Below are 20,388 nucleotides of genomic sequence, written 5' to 3' on the forward strand. Positions count from 1 at the left end.
GGCACCAGCAGCGGTTGCTCCTGCAGCCCCACCGCGGCCCAGCGCCTCTAGGCTGGGGGAAACCGCCCGGGGAGGCGAAGCCGACTCCCAAGGTCACACGGAGAACACGTGTCTCCCACCGAAGGAAGGCCTTGCTTCGCTTCCTGGACTCCCTCCCTGCCACATCGTGTCGCCGCTGGGCCTGCCCCCTTCCCTCCCAGGGTGACGTGAAAGCATCAGACAGCCCGAGGGTGACAGCCTGACGGGGTGTGGGCTGAAGGCCCAGGGAGGAGGGGGCGGCGGTCCCAGTGGCAGAGTTGTATTTTCCCCACTTCTGGCCCTGACTGCAGAAATAAACTGGGCTCGTTGGGAATCATCCGTGTAAGATAAAATTAAAATATAAGAAAAGCCGAAACTGAAGATTTCCTGGAGGCTGACCCTCAAACAATAACACAGTCACGGTGCCAGCTCTACTTGCGACCTTTTCAGAGAGGGGCTGCCTCACGTCCTACTGTGCTGCATGATGTGCCACACGTGCTTTGCTTTTTTAACTGATCCTTTGTTGTTGAGCATTCAGGTTATTTCCAAATTGTACCTATTAAAACAGTAAGTCGTTTGAAATATTTTTTATTTTTAGAAAAATTTATTTATTTGAGAGAGAGAATATGAGTGTGGGAGCAGGGAGAGGGGCAGAGGGAGACTCTCAAGCAGACGCCTGACGCCCCACAGGACTTGATCCTACAATCCTGAGATCAGACCTGAGCCAAAATCAACAGTCGTTTGTCCAATGGACTTGAGCCATCCAAGTGCCCTCAGTAAATTGTTTCTATTTTTATTTATTTTAAAAAAAATTTTAATTTTAATTTTATTTTTTTATTTGTGTTAGGCACACAGTGAGAGAGAGAGAGAGGCAGAGACACAGGCAGAGGGAGAAGCAGACTCCATGCAGGGAGCCCGACGTGGGACTCGATCCCGGGACTCCAGGATCCAGCCCTGGGCTGAAGGTGGCACTAAACTGCTGAGCCACCTGGGCTGCCCAGTAAATTGTTTTGAAAAGGTATTCTAGGGACACCTGGGTGGCTCTGTGGCTGAGCATCTGCCTTCGGTTCAGGTTGGGAGCTCAGGGCGTGATAGTGGGGTCCTGATATCGAGTCCCACATTGGGCTCCGCACAGAGGCTCCTCCCTCTGCCTGTGTCTCTGCCTCTCTCTCTCTCTCTCTCTGTGTCTCATGAATAAATAAATGAAATCTTTTAAAAAATGGTATTCTAGAATTCTCTTTTACTATCACAATACAACTGTCCTCCCTGGTGGCCTTCTGCATCCATGTTTTACAATGGAGAAAGCCGGTTCGGGAAGGTCTCACGTCCATTACCCTGCAGCCTTCCAGTGTCCTTCCCCACATGGGTCCCTTCTGCATATTTCCCCATTGTGTGTGTGTGGACACCACTGTGTGGCCACTTTATATCACTTCTGAGGCATTTTCTTGCTGTAAAGGACATGAGTTTTGGATCCAGGCACACCCAATAAACAGTGACTCCTAGTGCTAAGGGGGCACAATTCCTGGAACCATATTTTAACAACTGAGATATAACCTGGTCATGGGCATTACGGCTATCTCAAACATGTTTGCTTTAAAGATTATTGATTCGATGGCCATCTTTGTCCTTAAAAGATGATTTCTCTCAGCAAGGATGTGTCTCTGGTCTTCAGGTCTCTTTTATCCACTGCCTCCTACCCCCTAATTGGGTGGCTTGGGCCTTCTCTCCTGCTACCTGGGTCAGCCCCAGATGTGCTGCTTGGGAACCTGGACTCTGGAGTGGGCAGGGGCTCTCCTCTTCCCTGCCCACCTGGTGCCTGGTGCCAGAAGGCCCCTGGTCGATTTGAATTCGGAGCCCTCCCCTCTTCCTGCGGCTCTCCCGGCCCCCATCAGGGAAGCCTCTGCTTGGGAGCAGCAGAAAGCACTGGTCTGGGATTCGGGACACCTGGATCTGCTTCCCCTCTTTGCCCTGGACACACCCACAGCAGGGGCTGGGCCTCTCCTTTCCCCACCCCCCAGCTCCACTTCCTCCCAGAGGGAGGCGCCAGGGAGGGTGGGTTCTGTAGAGGAAAGGTCCCTGGTTGATCCACTGGAGCTGCAAGTGGTCTGTGTCTGCAGTGGAACCTGACAGCCCCCAGGGCGTGGCAGCTACCACCCTGCTAGAAGGTAAACATCCCACAGAGCTGCCAGGGTTGGGGAGGGGCTGGGCAGAGACCACCCCCGATGCCTGGGCTCCTGGACTGGCTCCATCCCCCCACTGATCCAGGGCACCAGAGCTTAGCAAGTGACCTGGTGCACAGTCTGCCCCCGTACAGACGAGGAGCCTGGGGACCTGGTCTCAGGCTGCTGTGACCATCTCTGCCAACCTCTGGGAATGCTCGAGAACTCTGCCCCAGGGAGTCACTTCCTTCTTTAAACCTGGGTTTTCTCAGCTGTAAAGTGGATGGAACCGGGTGCCCTCCTCCCGGGGGCCACTGTGTGGGCAGAAGGCAGCTGGCAGGCCTTGATGGAGCTGCTTCTGCAGTTTGACAAAGGTCCCTCCAGACGAGTCTGCTGAGTCTGCCAGCTTCCTAGAGTGCCCCAGGAACTGGCTGAGCTGCATTCCAGACCCCCTGGCACAAGGACAAAGTTCTTGGAGGGGGTCTGTGGCTCTGAACCTGACTTTCCAGGCCTGGTCATCTCAAGAGAGAAGGTAAGAGGGAGGGAGGAGATGCCAAGACCCTCCTATTTCATCTGGTCCCTCTCCTCCCTGGTGGCCTTCTGCATCCCTGTTTGACAGAGGAGAAAACCGAGTCTCAGGGAGTCACTGGCCAGCGTGGCCTGTGGGATACCTCCTGGCCCTGCTCCTGCTGTGTCTGGAGGGCCTCCCAAGGGAGAGGGACGGGAGGGACAGAGACCAAAGGAAACACTTCCCTTATGTCCTCCTTCTTACAGATGGGCCGACCGGAGCCCCAAGGGGAGAAGGTCTCGGACACTCAGCTGTCTGGTGCCCCTGCTGCCCTCCACCATGCCCTTGGTGATGCGATCCCTGGTCCTGAGGACTCGGACCTGGTGCCCTCCGTGACCCTGGCTGCAGCCCTGGTCCTGCTGTTCCTCCTACTCTTGGCCTGGCTGCTGTAGGACAGGCTTCCCAAGGCCCCTGCTAAGGTGGCTTCCCGGGCAGGGGGTGGGGTAGCCCTTGTCTGGGCCTGGCCCTGTGTCAGGAGTGATGCAACAGGACCAGAGCCGGGGACAGGGTTTGGGGGGTAGAGCGTGTGGGGAGGCCCCAGTGGGACCTGAGGAAGGTCCCAAGGCCCCCCGACAGTGGGGGGCAGGAGCCCAGATGGACCCTGGCCGCTGCTGGAGCCTCAGGCCTGCGGATGGCAGCAGGTGGTGGGCTGAGCCTGGGGCAGCCGCAGGTGCTCAGACCGGAGGGTTCAAATCCACCTCATGCAGGGTTGTTGCGGGGGTGGGGCCCCCATCTTGGCGCGAGCGTCCTGGGGGCTCCCCCTGGGATCTGTGGGATGAGTCAAAGTGACCGGGAAATGAGAGTTCCAGCCCAGGCCGTGTCCCTGACGGGTGGTGACGGTGGACTCTGTCCTCCGCTCTGGGCCTCAGCCTCCTCAGGCATCCAGCCAGGGTGACTGTGCAGCGTTGTGAGGCTAAGCAGCGGGCACTCTGGTCACCTGTGCAGCAGATACTTCCCCTCCCCCCGCCCCCCCCACGTCCCCCCTGTCCGGGGACCCTTGGAGGAGGCCCTAGCCCTGGAGCAGGGATTCGCTGGTCTTGGCCGCCACCTGGTGGCTGAAGTGGGAATGGCACCGCCGCGGCGGGATCCCCTCAGGCTTGGGGGGGGCGGGGGGGGGGTTGGGGGGCAGGTGAAGGTGTTTTTCTTTTTCTTTTCTTTTTTTTTTTTGTTTTCTTTTTCGAAGTGGGAACATTTGAGATTTCGGGTAAGCACAGGTCTGGTTACGTAGAGAGAACTTCTTTTAACCATTTGCTGTTTGTCGTTGTTCCCTTCATGTCTGTATCTAATACCCAAAATATTTCCTCAGGATAGGGGGTGGAGGGGAAGGAGGGGTGGGGGTGCCGATGCCGGTCACTGCCCAGGGTCATGGGTGTCCCTCTGCCCCACGGTGGTTCTGTGTGGCGCAGGGACCCATTTTATAAACATCACGGCTTCACCTCGGGGTGAGCTCCTACCTCAGCTCCCGCCTCTCCTCCCCTCTGCCTCTTCCCGGGCACACGGGTGCCCCAGGTTAGGAAAGTTCCAGGGCGGGACATTGCAAAGGGTGACAGGATGGGCCTGGGGACGTGGGCGGACGAGTCCCAGGTGGGCTGGAGGCTGGCACTGAGCTGGCTGGCAACGGGGCAGGCAGCTTGCCTGTGCACGTGTGTGAGTGTGGAAGTATGTGGGGCCACAGGCTGCTCTCTGTTTATAAAATGGGTCCCTGAGCCACACAGAACAAAACACTCCTTGCAGGTACAGGTCCTTCTGCAGTGAGCTGCATGCAGACGCCCATGCAGCCTCAGCCAGGGCAGTGGAAGCCCCATGGCATTGTCACAGGCACTGCCACGAGTGCAAACGGGCAGAGCAGGGCTGAGACCTCAGGCAAGGTCCAGAGGGGCTTCTCCCCCTAGAAGTATAAGTGTGTCCATGGGGGCACATGCGCCCATGCTCACGTGTTTAATCCACGCAGCCTCCCTACGCGAGTGCACGCACAGAGCCAGATGGGCGTCCTTCCTCGCAGCCTGGTCGTGGGCTGGTGGGAGTCTGCAAGGCCAGCTCAGGGGCCCTAGAGGGGCCGGGGAGCTTCTCTTGGCTATTGTTGAAGAGACTGGTGGGCCACAGGCTGCTCTCTGGCTGTGTCCCTGGGAGTCACACAGCCAGAGCCCCCTTCCACATCAGCCTGCAGGGACCATGGGGCAGCACTGCAGCCTCCATGCCCTTTGGCTCCTTCCTAGAAGGGTCTCAGTTTTTTGGGGGTGGCAGTGTGCGTAACCCAAGAAAACGCGGGTCCCCTGGCTGCCCTTGCAGCGAGGTGGCCGTGTGAGTCAGCTCTGATCCGGAGGTGTAGACAGAGGTGTCCAGGGAGGGCCGCACTTCCTGATGAGAGGGGTTTGGAGTCGGGCTTGGTCCGCAGGTGAGAGGCAGATGGCTCCAGGCCCCAGGAAACAGGGCAGTGGAGGGAGACCAAGCACAGGCTGGGACCACAGGGCCCTGTCCTGCCTCCTGCCCCCCGTGGGGTAAGAATGGAATAGCCTGGCAGCCTGGGTGGCTCAGCGGTTTAGCGCCACCTTCAGCCCAGGGTGTGATCTGGAGACCTGGGATCGAGTCCCTGCATGGAGCCTGCTTCTCCCTCTGCCTGTGTCTCTGCCCACCCCACCCCCTTCTCTGTGTCTCTCATGAATGAATAAATACAATTTTTTAAAAAAATTAAAAAAAAAAAAAAGAAGAACGAAATAGCGAGGCAGGGCTGGGGTCATGTGATGAGTGGAAGGGTCCCAGCCCGGTCCAAGAGACGGGACAGAGGAGCCCACAGAGGGTAGGCCAACTCATGGGCAGGTGTGCAGAGCACAGAGCATCCTTCTTCGTAACTCGGGGCAGCCAGTCCTGAGGGCCAGGCCCCAGTAGAGCCACACTAAAGGCCTGGCCAGACGTCCCCTAGGGCACATTCTTGGGTACCTTCCCTGGGTTTCAGCCACCCCACACCGTCAGGTGCCTCCTGCTTGGGGCATTGTAAGGAACAGGAAAAGGCTGTGGTGAGGCTGTCTCCTCCCTGGCCGGCAGCCCCTCTTCAGGCACTGCTGTGACCCGTGCCTCTTTTGCTCCTGGGGTCCCACCAGGGTAGACAGACAGCCTGGGGCCGAGTGCTTGCTGTGCAAGCCTGGAAAAGCACTCCCCTCCGTGAGCCTCCTTCTCCTCTTCTGGACTTGGCGGTGTGTGTGTGTGTGTGTGTGTGAGGGGGGGGATGGAAAGTTGCCTGACGCCCAGGGGCCTGGATGTCCCAGTGGCCTGGATGTTGTGGCTTGTTACCTTCGCAGGCTGCTTTCATCCCTCTTTGACAAACCAGCATCCGAGTGGGGCCTGCAGGAGGGGAGGGGGGGCATGGACGCAGGGGCATGGACCCAGGGGGATGGACGTAGAGGGATGGACCCAGGGACACGGAAACTGATCTGAGCAGGTGAAGTGAGTTCCGTCCTCGTCTAGGGCCAGGAAGGGTCAGACCCAGGTCCCCCACCCCGGCCAGACACCCTGGGATCCACGCCCCCTCCCCTGCTGGGGATCCGAGTGCCACCCAGCAGGCCTCAGCCAGCACCTACTCGGGGACCCAGCTGGCCAACTGTGGGCCACTAAGTAGCACAACATCTGCTTTGCTTGCTCAAGTATGATGTTACGTTTTTTTGCACAGCCGGACTCTTCCTGTCTTGCAGTGTGTCAGCGACAGTCTGGCTCTGTCCCGGCCGTCTCCTGTATCCCTTCGGCTTATCTCTGGCCTGTGGACTCTCTGCCAAAAGTAATGACTGAATTTTGAATCTCGTTTTGCTGACGGTTTAGAATATGTAAAAAATGTTCCACTGGGAGACCCAAGGGCACTGCGGGGGTTGGGGTTGGGGGCTTGGGAGCCGAGCCGTGGCCAGTCCCTTGCACCGCCCGGCCCAGGGTAGACCTCTTGGGGGCCTGGTGAGCTGGGGGCGGGCTGGGGCGAGTGAGGCTGTTTACTTACAGCTGTCGCTTGTTGATGCTTTCTGGAACACCAGTGTGTGTGAACGTGTCACGCAGTGACTTCGCAGGAGACGGAGCCGCTTTTACAGAGTGACCCTACTTCCTGTTGGACAGGCTGGCTTGGTCCCCATGGTCTTTGTTACGGTGCTCTCACTCCTAGGCACTCACTCCTACTTCTTGTGCTTCCCAAGCACACGCGGTCACTTGTTCCTACCAGGCGGTGGGATCGGGGCCTGCCTCCCCGCCTTGGGAGCTCCTGGTCCCCTGGGGGAGCCCAGAGCAGCAGAACTGCTCAGCAGGCAGGGGCGGGAGGGATATGCCCATGGGCTGTGGGGCACGCAGGGGAGGGCTCGGGTCCTGGCCATGGGGTGAAGCCAAGCTCAGTAAGCTCAGTGCAGAGGAACGTGGGGGGCCAGCCCAGAGGTGCAGCCGTTGGGAAGGGTAAGGTGGCTCCGAAGGCCCCAGGGTGAGAAGCAGCTTGGTGCTGGGTCTGGATGAGGCCCTAACCGGCAGGTGCGCGGCTGGAGCATGAGGCTGAGTGGGGCATCAAGGGAGAGCCGTCAGGCTTTGAAGGTTGTGGGGGGCGTCTAGCTTTGGATGCTCAGGCCTGGCCTGTGTGTGTGGTGACACCCATAGATGCCGTGTGCGTGCCCGAGGGTGTAGCTTTTGTTCCTGTGGCTACACGGCTTGGGTCTGGCTTCCAGCCAGTCCTGTCGCCCTGGACACCACATGTGTTTGCAACTATGGCTGCAATTCCAGGGGAAGGTGCTGATGGGGTGCTTGCCCTCACCACACCCCGTCTTCATCTCAGAGGTAGGTAGAATGCCTGTAGGAGGGGCTCGGCCCCCAGCAACCTATGGGACCTGGGAGGCCGGTGAAGACCTGGGGTCTCACGGGCTGCCCTTTGTGGGAACCACAGATCAGCTGCCCAAGCAAGCGGCTCTTTGGAGGCCTGGCTCCCTCTTGCCAGTAAGGTGTGGGATTTGCTTTTGCAGGCCTGGAGGGTGGACACCAGGCCCCTGTTGCCTGTAGAGGGGCTGGCTGGTGGGTGTGGACGCAAGGGAGGACTGTGGGGCTGGAGGTGAGAGCAGGCTGGAGGGTGCAAGGATCCTGCCCCCCTGGGGTTGGGACACAGAGCCCTCAGCGCTGGCCGGGGCCTCCCCGTGGCCACCAGGGGTGGTGGCAGGTGCACTACTGCTGCCTGCCTTTTCTCCTGTTGTAGCCCCCGGGGTCCTGGCTAGTGTCTCCTGGAGTCTCATGTGAGTGGGGACCCATCTGAACATAGGGTGTGGACAGAAGAATGTAGCAGCAAGGTGCCTTCTGGCCTGAGTGTGGCTCCTGCCCCGTGTAGGTGGTCTGGTGACTGGCTCTGGAGGAGGACGGCCCTCCTGCATTCAATGGGCCAGAGCTGGAAGGCTCCAGCAGCTGCAGTTACGGGGTGGGTGTGGGGGGAGTTCTCAAAGACCGTTCTGTGGCCAGTCCCAGCCTGCAGATTCGACGCTCTTCAGGGCCATGAAGCGAATGCCTCACATTGAGGACAGCTGCCTGGCTCTCTCTGCACCCTGAGCCATGTCCCCCTTTGCCGGGATTTCTGCAGGGACGACAGATTTCGTGCCCCTCTGTGTTGCCTGTTGGATGGCCTTGCCAAGTGCAACACTCCGAGGCACAGGGGCTGGTGTGCAACCCCACAGTGGGGGACCCCAGCAGGGCTCCCTGTGGCTGCCAGTTTCCTTGCTGTACCTGTGGGTCAGCCTAGGACTCCCAAGGCCCCTCCAGCTGCCATCTGCACCCAGGTTGTGCAGGGTACCCTCCAGGGCGGGGACACCCTCTCTTGCCTCAACGTTTTGCCTCTCACAGACTCGTTAGTGAGAATAAGCATTGAGTGCCTGTTGGGCCTCCGTTTCTGAGAAGCAGGCCCCCTCCCCAGACTGCCCACTCCAGCCATGGCTGTTTTCCCTCCTTCGTTTCAAAGCTCAGACCTAATGCATCCGAGTCCAGAGCTCTGAGCATGGGGTCTGGCCCCCAGAAAGGCCAGGCAGGTGGTCTTCAGTCCGGAGATGCTCTTGTATGTGCACTTGAAACCTGGGGCTTGGGGCGGGGGGGACAGCCAGCCCCACACCTGGCTCTGGCGGCTCCAGGTTATGGCCGAGGAGCCCCTTGGAGGCACAGAGGGCACGCCCCCATGCACGCAGCCTGCAGGAGCGTGGGAGCTGAGCATCCCGGGAGGATCCTGCTTCCTTCGCCCCTCCTTCCATGCTTGTTCACACCGTCCACAGGGAGGGCAGGAGGGGGTGTCACCTGCTTAGAGCTGCCCTGCTGCTTCTGTGGAAGGTCAGGGGCAGCACCCTCACTGTTAGGGGCCTCCTGACGCTCCTACCCCGTGTTGGCCAGCCTGAACTGCAGGCTTGAGGACCTGGCACAGGCCCCCCTGCCTCCGGGAAGCTGAGCTGCAGCCCACTCAGCCTTCCCTCGGGTGGGAGTTTGGATCCCTGGCTCAGCCTAGCCTGCTGGATGGAGCCGCATCCTGGCCTCTGGGAAGGGCTCCTGGGGCCCGGCCACAGACTGGGTGTGGGATCCTGCCCAACGGGGGCCCCCCCAACCTGGAGCTCCTGTCCACCCTATCTCAGCTGGGGCTGGCCTGCCGGTCTGGGATGTGACGGGTTCTGGAGAGAACCCCAGGCCCTGGTGTTTGAGAGAGATGGCACGGTGGGACGAGGATGCTGGACTGACCATTCCGGTTGAGAGACGGAGGCTGGTGCACACAGGGAGGTTGCGGTGCCGGTCTAGGGCCTGACCTGTCACTTTCCAGCTCACCCTGACCGTGGTCGTGGTGTCCACCTCCCTGCCCTTCCCTTCCCTTGGCTGGACGGTGATGGGACGGTAGCAGCACCGTGCGGGGCACCCGGAGGATGACAAAACTTCACACAGGGAGCCCAAACGGGGAGCCACAACCCCATGTTGGTGTCTGCAGAGGAAAGTGTCTTGGATTTCGGGTGGTTTAAAGGGTCTTTTTATTCATCTGCATGTTTGAATTTTTCTACAGTACATGTGAATGACCAGAGTCATTTGTGACAAAGTTAAATTTTTTTTTTTTTTTTTTTTTAACAAACTAGGCTTGTCACCTGTGTGGTAAATAAAAATTCCTATGACACTGGAAAGTTCCGCCTCAGTCACACTCTGATGGAATGGCGGCTGGCCGCGGGGCTGGGGATGCGGAGGGAAACTGAATCAGTGGGGCAGGGCGTAGTGGGGGCTCTGTCCGTTGGGGATACACATGCATGGCTGTGAGACACCTCCCAGTGGAGCGATGAACGGAGGAAGGGGTTCGTGGGAAGAGCGGGTGGGGCCCGTGGAAGGGCCAGCAGTGTCTTGGAGGGTGAGCATGATTTTAACAGGCAGGGGGCAGAGGTGAACCCAAGGGTGCTGCAGGTGTGGTAAACAGCCTGTCCCCATCCACACACGCACACGGAGCCATGAAGTATGTGCTGGGGGTGAGGGTGGCGGCTTGACAGGCCGGCAGCCTGATGCCACAGGAGGCTTTGCAGCTGAGGGTGGACGGTGACTGGGCCCCAGCCTGTCCCCAGGCAGCAGAGCTAGGAGGGCTGCAGTTTGACCCAGAGAGGTCTCCGTGCACAGTGGTCGGCATGCATGATGCCAGGGCCATGCGTCCCCAAGTCCTCCGGGCTCCGTGGTGGCTCCTGTGTAGCTGGTGAGAACCTCCGTGCAGGCTTCCAGAAGCCTTCCTCTGGGACGCCAGCACATGGCCCTACCCCGCAGAAGGCACCCAGCTTGGGAAGGCCTCCAGAGAAGAAGCTCACACATTCCTCTGGTTTGGGCTAGAGATATCTTCCCCTCCACGGGGCGGGAGCCAGGAGTGGGGGGCGGGGGGTACTGCTTTGTCAGGCTGGACGAGGGGCCAGCCAGGCCCCAGGACACGCCGTCCCCTGGCCTGGACTGGTCTCCTGGAGCAGGGCCTGTGCTGGGAATGGCGTCTGACCCTGCGTTCCAGGCGAGGCTGGGGCAGTGTCCTCAGGACACAGCTGTGCCCAGCTGTTTCCCAAATGACACTGTCCAGTGAGCCCACCCCCTCCCCAGCAGCTCTGCTGACCAAGGGACGCAGGTGTCGGGGCCCTTTTCGGGGACCTATGACCCTTGAGGTAACAGGACAGAGGCCAAGACCTGCTTGGCTTGCAGAGATGACATCCTGAGGCCTCCCAGGTGCATTGTGGGGCTAAGAAGTTTTGTCCACAGCCCAGTCCAGGGGATGCCCTCTGCTTGGCCTTGTAAAATTAGGGGAGGTGCTGTCTTCCAGTGGAAGAGCTCATAACCCACCTCGTCCAGGCCACCAGGGTCCCCTACAGAGAAAACCCACCCACTGCTGTGATCTTTGACCTGCCTAAATCCATAGGAGTTGCTCCCAGATGCTCTCACCCAAGTCCTTGTTGGGGCCTTTAGCACCAGGAGGGGAGACTGTGGGCTGGCCTTCAAACCCTGGGCTGGGCCACGGACCTCGGGCAAGTCACAAGGCTCCTCTGTGCCTTGGGGTTCCCAGGGCGGGTGGGTAGTGGGCTCGCTCCTGACTCACAGCTGCCTCCCAGAGGCATGGGCACTGGCGGGGGCAGAGGGGTCCCAGCCTTGAGGTCCGGCCTGACTGGCCAGGGCGGGCACAGGTCCCTCTGGAGACGCAGAGCCTCTGCCTGCTGCTGCTGGCCCCTGCCAATGGGGGGCCACAGGTGTCCTCTGTCTCACCTATGCCCACTCCCACCAGAGCATGGTGGGCTCCTGTGGGCAGTGGTGGCACTGGGCTCATTCACTGCTGTATTTGCAGGGCCTCAGCTCTGCCTGACACATAGAAGATGCTCAATAGATATTTGATGAATGAATGAATTCACCAATCGCTGACTTGTTTGTTGAGAATGGCAGACTTTGAGTGCACAGACCCCAGAGGCAGGTGGTCTAGGTTCTGAGGTTTGAGTCAAGTGACTTACTGGCCGTTGAGCGAGGTAATGTCCCTGTGCCTCGGTTTCCTTATCTGTAAAACAAGGGTGAGAGATTCCTGGTCTTATCAATAGGAAAAGCAGCTGCAAATTCAGGGTAGAAGAAAAGACATCCGTCTCGAGTGGTGTCTGCAGTTGGATAGGAGGTGCGGAGTCCTTGGGCCAGGGTGGGACAGGAGGGGGCCCAGAGAGGAGCGTGGCACACGAAAACTGGTTTCACTTTGAGATGTGGGGAGCTGAGGCCACCATGCTGCATCTGGAACTAAAGGCTGGATTTATTGTTTGCTAAGCCTGGGTTATATGTTGGGGCGCCCAGGTGGCTCCGTTGGTTGAGCGTCCAACTCTTGGTTTCAGCTCAGGTCATGATCACAGGGTCATGAGATTGAGCCCCCTGTTGGGCTCCACATTCAGTGGGGCGTCTGCTTCAGATTTTCTCTCTCTCTCTCCCTCTCTCTCTGTCACTCCCCCTGTGCTTTCTCTCTCTCTCTCCAAAATAAATGAATAAATCTTAAAAAAAAAAAAAAAAAAAAAAGCCAGGGGGAATGATAATTGTGACCACAGAGTTCTGTGAAGTTTGACCTCAGGCCCTGGGGTAGGGGGACAGTTTGGGGGCTGGGTGCTCTTGAGTGGAGGAAGTATAGTCCCCTGAGTGTGGCTGCTGCTGATTGGCTGCCTGAAGCAAGTCGTTGCCCAAGGTCAGGTTGGGTTTGACATTGGTTCCTGGTGTTTACCAGTTCCGATGGCCTAAGACCAGTCTGTCTGGGGAGTTGAAAGTTTCTGTTCCTGTTGGTAAATTGGAGCATCATTTTTTGGCTCCCTTTGGGGGTTAGGGACAGGGGACAAAGCACTGAGCCACGCCACTTTGGGGGTGCCACAGAAATCTACCTCCACACACACAGCATCCTCAATGGCCCCACTTCACTGCCAAGGTAAACTAGAAAATCCACCCGGACTCCAGGTATGGCATCAACAGTGCGAGCTCGAGCCCTGGTGCTGAGAGGGGGAAGGATTCTCTAGGGATTCATAATCACGAGTGGGCCTTCATGTGCATGTGCGACCTGAAGTCACAGTCCCTCAATTACCCCCAAACTTGTATCTCAGGCCTCGGAAAAACTTCCAGAAAGTTCTACTGCAAATGAGTAGTCCAGAGTAAAAATCCACTAGGTACACAAGGAAACAAGGCACCATGAACAAAAGCTGACAGAAACAACAGACGGTAGGATCGGATCAGAAAAAAAAAAAAATTGGATGTTAGAAATATGATATTTTTCTGATAAATACCATAATATTTAACATAACATAAAAGACAAAATGAACATTTATTATTATTATTATTATTATTATTATTATTATTATTATTGCAGGAGGGGCAGAGGTAGAGAGAAAGTCCTAAGCAGGCTCCACACCCAGCATGAAGCCCAGCATGGGACTCGATCTTGTGACCCTGAGATCACCACCTGAGCCGAAATCAAGAGTCAGACGCCTAACTGACTGAGCCACCCGGGCGGCCCAAGATTTTGTCTTTTTGTGTATGATCATCCCAGTGGGTGCCAAGTAGCATCCTGGTGAGCTTTGATTTTCATCTCCCCGGTGGCTCCTGTTGAGGTCTTCTCATGTGCTCCTTAGTCATTCATAAGCCTTTGGTGTAGTGTCTGCTGAAATCTTTTGCCAATTTTTTTCTTGAATTGTGTATATCATCACTGAGTTTTGAGAGTTTACTTATATGTCCCTCATACCAGTCCTTTATCACATACACGTATGTATGTTTTATAAGTATTTCCTCCCAGCTTGCTTCTTTCCTTTTTAATTTTCTTAATGGTGGCTTCTGAAGAACCAACATTTTAAATGTTGCTAAAATCCTGTTTATTAATGATCTTCTCTGACGGGTTGCCCTTTTGCTCTTCCCGCTAAGAATCTTTGCCTCATGGAAGGTCACAAGGATTTTCTCTTTATGTTTCCTGCTGGAAGCTCTCTGGGTTTAGGAGTTAATTTGGGGGTGCGGTGTGAGGGAAGGGTTGGGGTTCGTCCAGTTGGCGTGCAGACATCTGTTTTTGCTGGGGTCCTTTGCTTCAAAGGGGAGGTTTCATTACCTCTGTCTCTGTGACTAAGAGCAACCACTTAGTAGGGATACAGGAGACTGAAGCGACTCATGAGCTCGCTCGATCTGATGGATTCCTACAGAATGTGAGGAGCAAACACACTGTGCAGGCTCCCATGGGGACGCTTAGGAAAATTGACCCCACTCTGGGGCATAAAGTGTGTCTGAGCCCATTTTTATACATAGGTGTTTCATAGACTGATCTCGGTACCCATGAGAAATCGGCTATTGCTTGAAACCACCCGCACCAACTGCAAATTAAGAAAGAAGACATCATGGAAAGACTGGATGGCTCAGAAGTTGAGCATCTGCCTTCGGCTTAGGGCGTGATCCCAGGGTCCTGGGATTGGGTCCCACAGCGGACTCCCCACATGGAGCCTACTTCTCCCTCTGCCTGTGTCTCTGCCTCTCTCTCTCTGTGACTCTCATGAAGAAATAAATAAAATATATTTTTTTAAATTTTTTATGATAGTAAAAAATTCTTCACTCTCATGAAGAAATAAATAAAATATATTTTTAAAAATTTTTTATGATAGTCACAGAGAGAGAGAGAGAGGCAGAGACATAGGCAGAGGGAGAAGCAGGCTCCAAGCACCGGGAGCCCGGCGTGGGATTCAATCCCGGGTCCCTAGGATCGCACCCTGGACCAAAGGCAGGCTCCAAACCGCTGTGCCACCCAGGGATCTCAAATAAAATCTTTAAAAAGAAAAATAGAAAGAAAACATCATAATGAAGTCAGAACAAGGGCAGCCATAGCGCCTGCCTCAGAGGGCGACTGCGGAGAGGTCCGAGTGAGCACACACAGAACAGAGTAAGGAAGTGTCTGGAAGGTGCAGCGCAGGCTGGTGTCTGGCCTTTCACTCCCTCTGCCTCCTGCCTGTTGTGCTCCTTTGCTGACTCCTGCACTGGTTTATGGGCTGGTGCTGCCTGCACGGTCGGCCATGCCCCAGGCTCGGTGGGGTCCACCCAGAATTCCTATGCAGTGAGGGAGATGCCAGGTTCCCTGCATGGTCCCAGAGGGATGCAGCATGCCTGGTGGCTTGGATGGTCCACAGAGAAGATGGCATTGTGCCATCACACACAGGAGGACTAGGGGGACCCTGACAAGGGACAGTGGACAGGACTAGGAAGCCCACCCCAAGCAGGGTCAGGTCCCGGCACTGTCGGTGTGAGATCTCAGGCACCCTGACGCTTCACTGTACCCTGATCCTCAGTTTTCCAAGCTGCGCCATGAGGACAGCCCAGATGGCCAAGCTGCATTAGGATGGGGCAGTGATCACAGGTGTGAGAGCCCCTTCCTGCCTGTAATGGGGCTGATGCCACGGTTTGGAAGACCTGGGCGCCGTGGGGCCTGGTGCACAGGAGCCAGCATTTGCAGGAAGGACCAGCAGCTGGCCTCTGAATGGTCTTCTGTGTTGACATCATGGGTTCTGCCACTCGGTGAGTTCTGGAACGGGCTGGAGGCCCCCGGCCAGAATGGATCACCCCCATCCCTCAGCCCCTCCCGGCCCGGCCCTGGGAGTCAGGGCTGTTGGGCCGAGGCCGGCAGCTTCCCGGAGCCCAAGCTGGAGCCGGCAGCAGGCGCTTATCAGCTGCTGCTCTGAGGCCCGCTACTGCGGGGCAGGGGGCCCGGGGCTCTGCCAAACATCTTCCAGATGTGGCCACAGCTACCCGATAGCCTGGCTCTGGCTGGGGCCCACAGCCAGCGGTCTCCCGTTAGCCGAGCTGTTAGGAAAACAAAACCCAGTGAAGGCACGAGAGGCCCAGCTTCTCGGAAGGGAGAGAGGGGCAATTGGGCTGGACACGCAGTTCCAGGCGCTTGTTGGCCTCTTCCTTCCCTGCAGCCTTCAGGCGGGATGGCCCGGCCTGCCCAGCCGGCTCTGAACGCGAGGTGGTCCCAGCCATCGACTGGCTGCCTCCTGGGAGGGGATCATCTCAGTGTTCCCGGCCCTTGGCTCCCTGGAGGGCACCTGCTGAGCACCTGGTGGGTGATGTGGAGCTTGCGTTCCTGCTCACCCCAGCCGAGATGGCAGCTGTGCTGGTCAGACAGAGAGTCCCATGTGCCCCTGCCAGCCCTCCTGAGCCAGGACGTGTTTGGGCAGCAGTGGGGTGGGGCGTGGGAAAGGTGCCAGCCCACCCACTGCCCTGCCAGGCGGCCCCAGCAGGATAAGCAAGCATCTTGACTTCTAGAGGCGTTGGGGGAGGAAGGGAGCCCCGGGTCACACAGCTCTGGGGAGTGGGCAGCCCAGAGCCGTTTCCTTTCCAACACTTGGCCTCTCCATCCTGCTCCTGGTGTGCAGGTCAGCAAGGGGTCAAGGCCAAGGCTTCTGAGGTTACGCACTAGCTGTTTATCAAGTGCGGTCCCTTCAAGGAGCCAGGACTCTGTCCTTGCCAAGACATGGAGAAACCCGCCCATTCGTTTGTTGGGAAATATTTGTTAAGTGTGCGGAGAGTCGCCTACATCCTCCCTCGCAGCCTTGGCCCCTGGAACCCCCCCTGACCTGCCCCCTCCCCCACTCCTGGGCCACAGACGGACCCTGCTCGACCTTCACCCTCTCCTTGGACGGCTGCTCCTGGGTCCTCCAGGTGGCCAGCGACAGCTGTTCTGCAGAGCCTTCCCTAACCCCCATGCCCTCACTCAGCTCTGTCCCCGCTAGCTTATGGGGCTGGCTGGCTCCCTGCAAAGCCCCGAGGTTGGGCAAGCCACTTGGGATGGGTGACCCCCCCAGGAAAGGGGATGTTCAGGGGAGTCCAGGGCAGATATTGGGGAGATAGAGACCCTAGGGAAGAGCTGCTGACAAGAACGCCAGGGCATGGATACCCCATGGCCCCTTATCCACAAGGCTGTACCCAGCACACGCTGGCTCTGAGGTCCTGTTCACATGCTCAGGCGACTGCAAGGCCGCCCCCCTGCCCCAAGAGAGGCCAGGTGGGGAGCCCTGTGTGGCCTCCTGCCCCCTCCACCTTTGGGCCCTGAGCATGCCAGGCCCAGCCCATCCAGCTCCCTCTGGGCCTGGATCACAAGCCTGGGACAGAAGACAGGACAGTGGTTCCTTGGTTCTCTTGAGGCTTTGACAGGGAGGAGGCAGGAGGTTGGGGAGGTTCAGGGTACGGAAGGCCATCAGCTCAGAACCGTGGCTCAGTGCAGCCTGTCACAGGCGAGGCTCCGGGGCTGGGCGTCCGCAGGCTCACATGGCTCAGTCCACTTTGCTTTTCCAGTTTCAGTCTCAAACTTGCCTCTTCCAGGTAGCCTTCCTTTTTAATTATTTTTTTTAAAAGATATTATTTATTTATTCATGAGAGACACAGAGAGAGGCAGAGACACAGGCAGAGGGAGAAGCAGGCTCCATGCAGGGAGCCTGATGAGGGACTCAATCCCAGGACCCCAGTATCATGACCCGAACTGAAGGCAGACACTCAACCACTGAGCCACCCAGGTGCCCTAGCCAGGCAGGATCCTTGCTTACTTCCTTGATCCATAATTCTCAATCCACAATCCACAATTGGTTTGAAGTGTTTTGTTTCCTCAGCAAATGAGGGCATTTGGTGAATGTTCCCTGACGGTCAGGACCCCTATACTTGTTCCCCCCTACTCCCCTGCTTGCCCATGACCACGGGTAACAAAAATAATGATGCCATTTCTTAAAATGCCATTGAAACAATGCCATGCTAAGTGTTTTGTATTCAGTGACCTCATTTAATCTTGGCAACACCCGTGCGAAGTGGGCGCTAGTACAGAGGGGGACGCGGGGGCCCAGGGAGCCAGGAGGGAGCTGGGGGCCTGCCTGCAGTCACAGAGGGAGAGCTGGAGCCCGTGCCTGTTCCCTCACTTCTATACCTGACCTCCCAGCCCAGCCTCCTGCTTCCTCTCTCAGCCTGTTTTACTTTCCCGAGACCAGTCTGGCCAGACTCTGACTCAGTTTACCCCATCGGGCCTGAGTGGAGCAGTAGGTGAGGCCTCTGTTCCCAAAGGTGAGGAAGCCTGGTGTGGAGATGGGACAAAGGGGGCCCCAGGGCGCTGAGCCGGGAGGGGTCCCTGAGGCGTGTGCCCTGCAGGGCCGCTGAGCAGCGTGCTTTGGTGACCAGCTGACCCTCTCCCGGGAGGCCGTGACGCCCTGGCATTCCTGCTGCCTCTGCACAAGCACAAGTGGTCTCGCCCACATACCTGGCGCTCCTCCCTGCAGCTCCCTCCTCCCTGAAGCTCTGGGTTGCTTTCTTACGGGTCTGGGCCAAGCCCCTGTGGCCTAGCCTGGGGCGGATTCCTGCCGGTGCTGGCTTTCCCTAACTACAATCACAGCCCCGCTGAGGTAGATGGGGAGCTGTAAAGCCTTTTTAAAAGGGGCAATAAAAGTTTTGGGTTTCAGATGGTCTCACTGAAGAAGAGAGTAACAGAGACGGGAAATGTCAGTAGCAGACAAAGGCCAAAGCGCACAGGCTGGCCTCAGATGAAGCACCTCCTTCTGAGCAAACAGGCGGCGGCAGCCCTCACCCCAGCCCCAGCCCGGGAGGCAGATGGGCCCCTACAACACACATGTGTTGTCCTAAGTGTTCGTAATACTTCTCTGCTGGCCACGGAGGAGGTGTGCACTCCAGCTCCATCTGAGCCCTGCATGCGTGGTGTATGTGTGTGTGCACTTGCACGTGCATGTGTGTGCATGGGAGACGGCGAGTGCCTGGGCCTGGGGTACATGTATGTGTGTGTGTGTGTGTGCACGTGTATGTATGTGCATGGGAGACGGTGGGTGCCTGGGCCCGGGGTACACATGTGTGTGTGCATGTGTGTGTGCATATGTGTGTATGGGAGAGGGTGGGTCTCCTGGTCCTGAGGTACACGTGTATGTATATGTGTATGCGTGGAAGATGGCAGGTACCTGGGCCTGGGGTACATGTGTGTGCATGTGTGTGCATGGGAGACAGGGGTGCCTGGCCTGGGGTACACGTGTGTGTGTATGCACGTGCATGTGTGTGCATGGGAGACGGCGGGTCGCCTGCACCTGAGGTACACGTGTGTGTATGTGTGTGCATGGAAAATGGCAGGTGCCTGGGCCTGGGGTACACATGTGTGTGCATGTGTGTGCATGGGAGATGGGGGTGCCTGGCCTGGGGTACACGTGTGTGTGTGCACATGCATGTGAGTGCATGGGAGGTGGTGGGTACCTGGGCCTGGGGCACATGTGTGTGTGTGCACGTGTATGTGTGTACATGGCAGATGGTGGGTGCCTGGGCCCGGGGCACACGTGTGTGTGTGCACATGTGCATATGCATGTGTATCAATGGGAGGTGGATGATGCCTGGGCCCGGGGCACACAAATGCTCCAGCAGGGGCATCGGCTGCGTCTGCTTCTTGCTCTGCAGGGTCCAGGGAGGCCTGTGCCCAGCCCAGCCCCCAGGTCCTGGGGCGACCCAGTGGGAGGGACAACATCCTGCTTATGTGTCTTGTGCACTGCAGCCCCTCTGCCGGTGTCACTTGATGTCACTCAGGACGCCCAAACCCGCATATCAGGGAGCTGCCTGGTTCCTTTCGTTTCTGGTGGATGTGCTGTCCCAAGCCATAGACGCTAGCCATAGCCACAGGGAGAGGGTTGCCCCATAAAATCCAGGGCACCATTTCAAATACAAATTTCGGGTGAACAGTCAATACTGTTTTAGTGTAAGTATGTCTCACATAAACAGGTCCCAAATGTGTGAGAGCTGGGCAGGCAAAATCATTATTTTTTATCTGAAATTCATGTGTAACCACATGCCCTGTATTTTATCTGCAACCTTACACATGTAAACGTAAATTAATTAAAACAAACTGATATTTAGCACCTCTGTAGCACAAGCCACATTTCAGATGCTCTAGAGTATGTGCGGCTGGAGAGCAGGGTGGCCCCAAGCATCTCTCTGTCAGGAAAGCAAGTTCTGCCCACTGGCTGCTCTGGGCCTGTGGGTGACCTCTGGGGCTTGGCATTTGGCCCGCGCTGGAGGGCCAGCTCAGGGCCCCGGTTCCCTAGTCGTCATCAGGGGTGAGGTAAGTCCTGTCCAGAGCCCACGGGGGTCGGAGAGGGCCCTGGAGGTTCTTCCTGGCCCCAGGAGCCGTGACTTTCAGATTCTAGGGCAGGAAGACCCCGGCGCATCCCCCTCACCCCAGCCCTTGGCCTGAGCCCCCACGATGTCAAAGTGGGCCTGTGAACCAGAGGAAGATGGCACTAGGAGGAGAAGTAAGACGCTGGGGACAGCCACTGCCCAGCGCCTGGTGTCCAAGGGACCAGGCCCAGCCACCCGCATCCTGGCCCTCGGTGTTCTCGTCTGCACAGTGGGGTCTCCACGGTGCTGACCCTGCTTGGAGTGGCACAGCGGGCCGTGAGCCCGCGCGGCAGACGGGGCTGATGGCTGGAGCGCGCCTCCTAATTGTCCATGACTTACAGACTTGGCTGGGCTCCCAGACAGCCTCATAAATCAGCGCAGCCACAGTGAGTAGCCTGTTAGTGCGGCCCTTATGCGCTTGGCAGGCCCCTCACCTTCTCCCTGCTCGGGAGCATCCCACTGCATCCAACTTTCCATGTGCTGCTGCAGAGCTGGGAGCTG

This window comes from Canis lupus, chromosome 9 (assembly GCF_011100685.1).
Source record: "Canis lupus familiaris isolate Mischka breed German Shepherd chromosome 9, alternate assembly UU_Cfam_GSD_1.0, whole genome shotgun sequence".
In the NCBI taxonomy this organism is placed as follows: domain Eukaryota; kingdom Metazoa; phylum Chordata; class Mammalia; order Carnivora; family Canidae; genus Canis; species Canis lupus.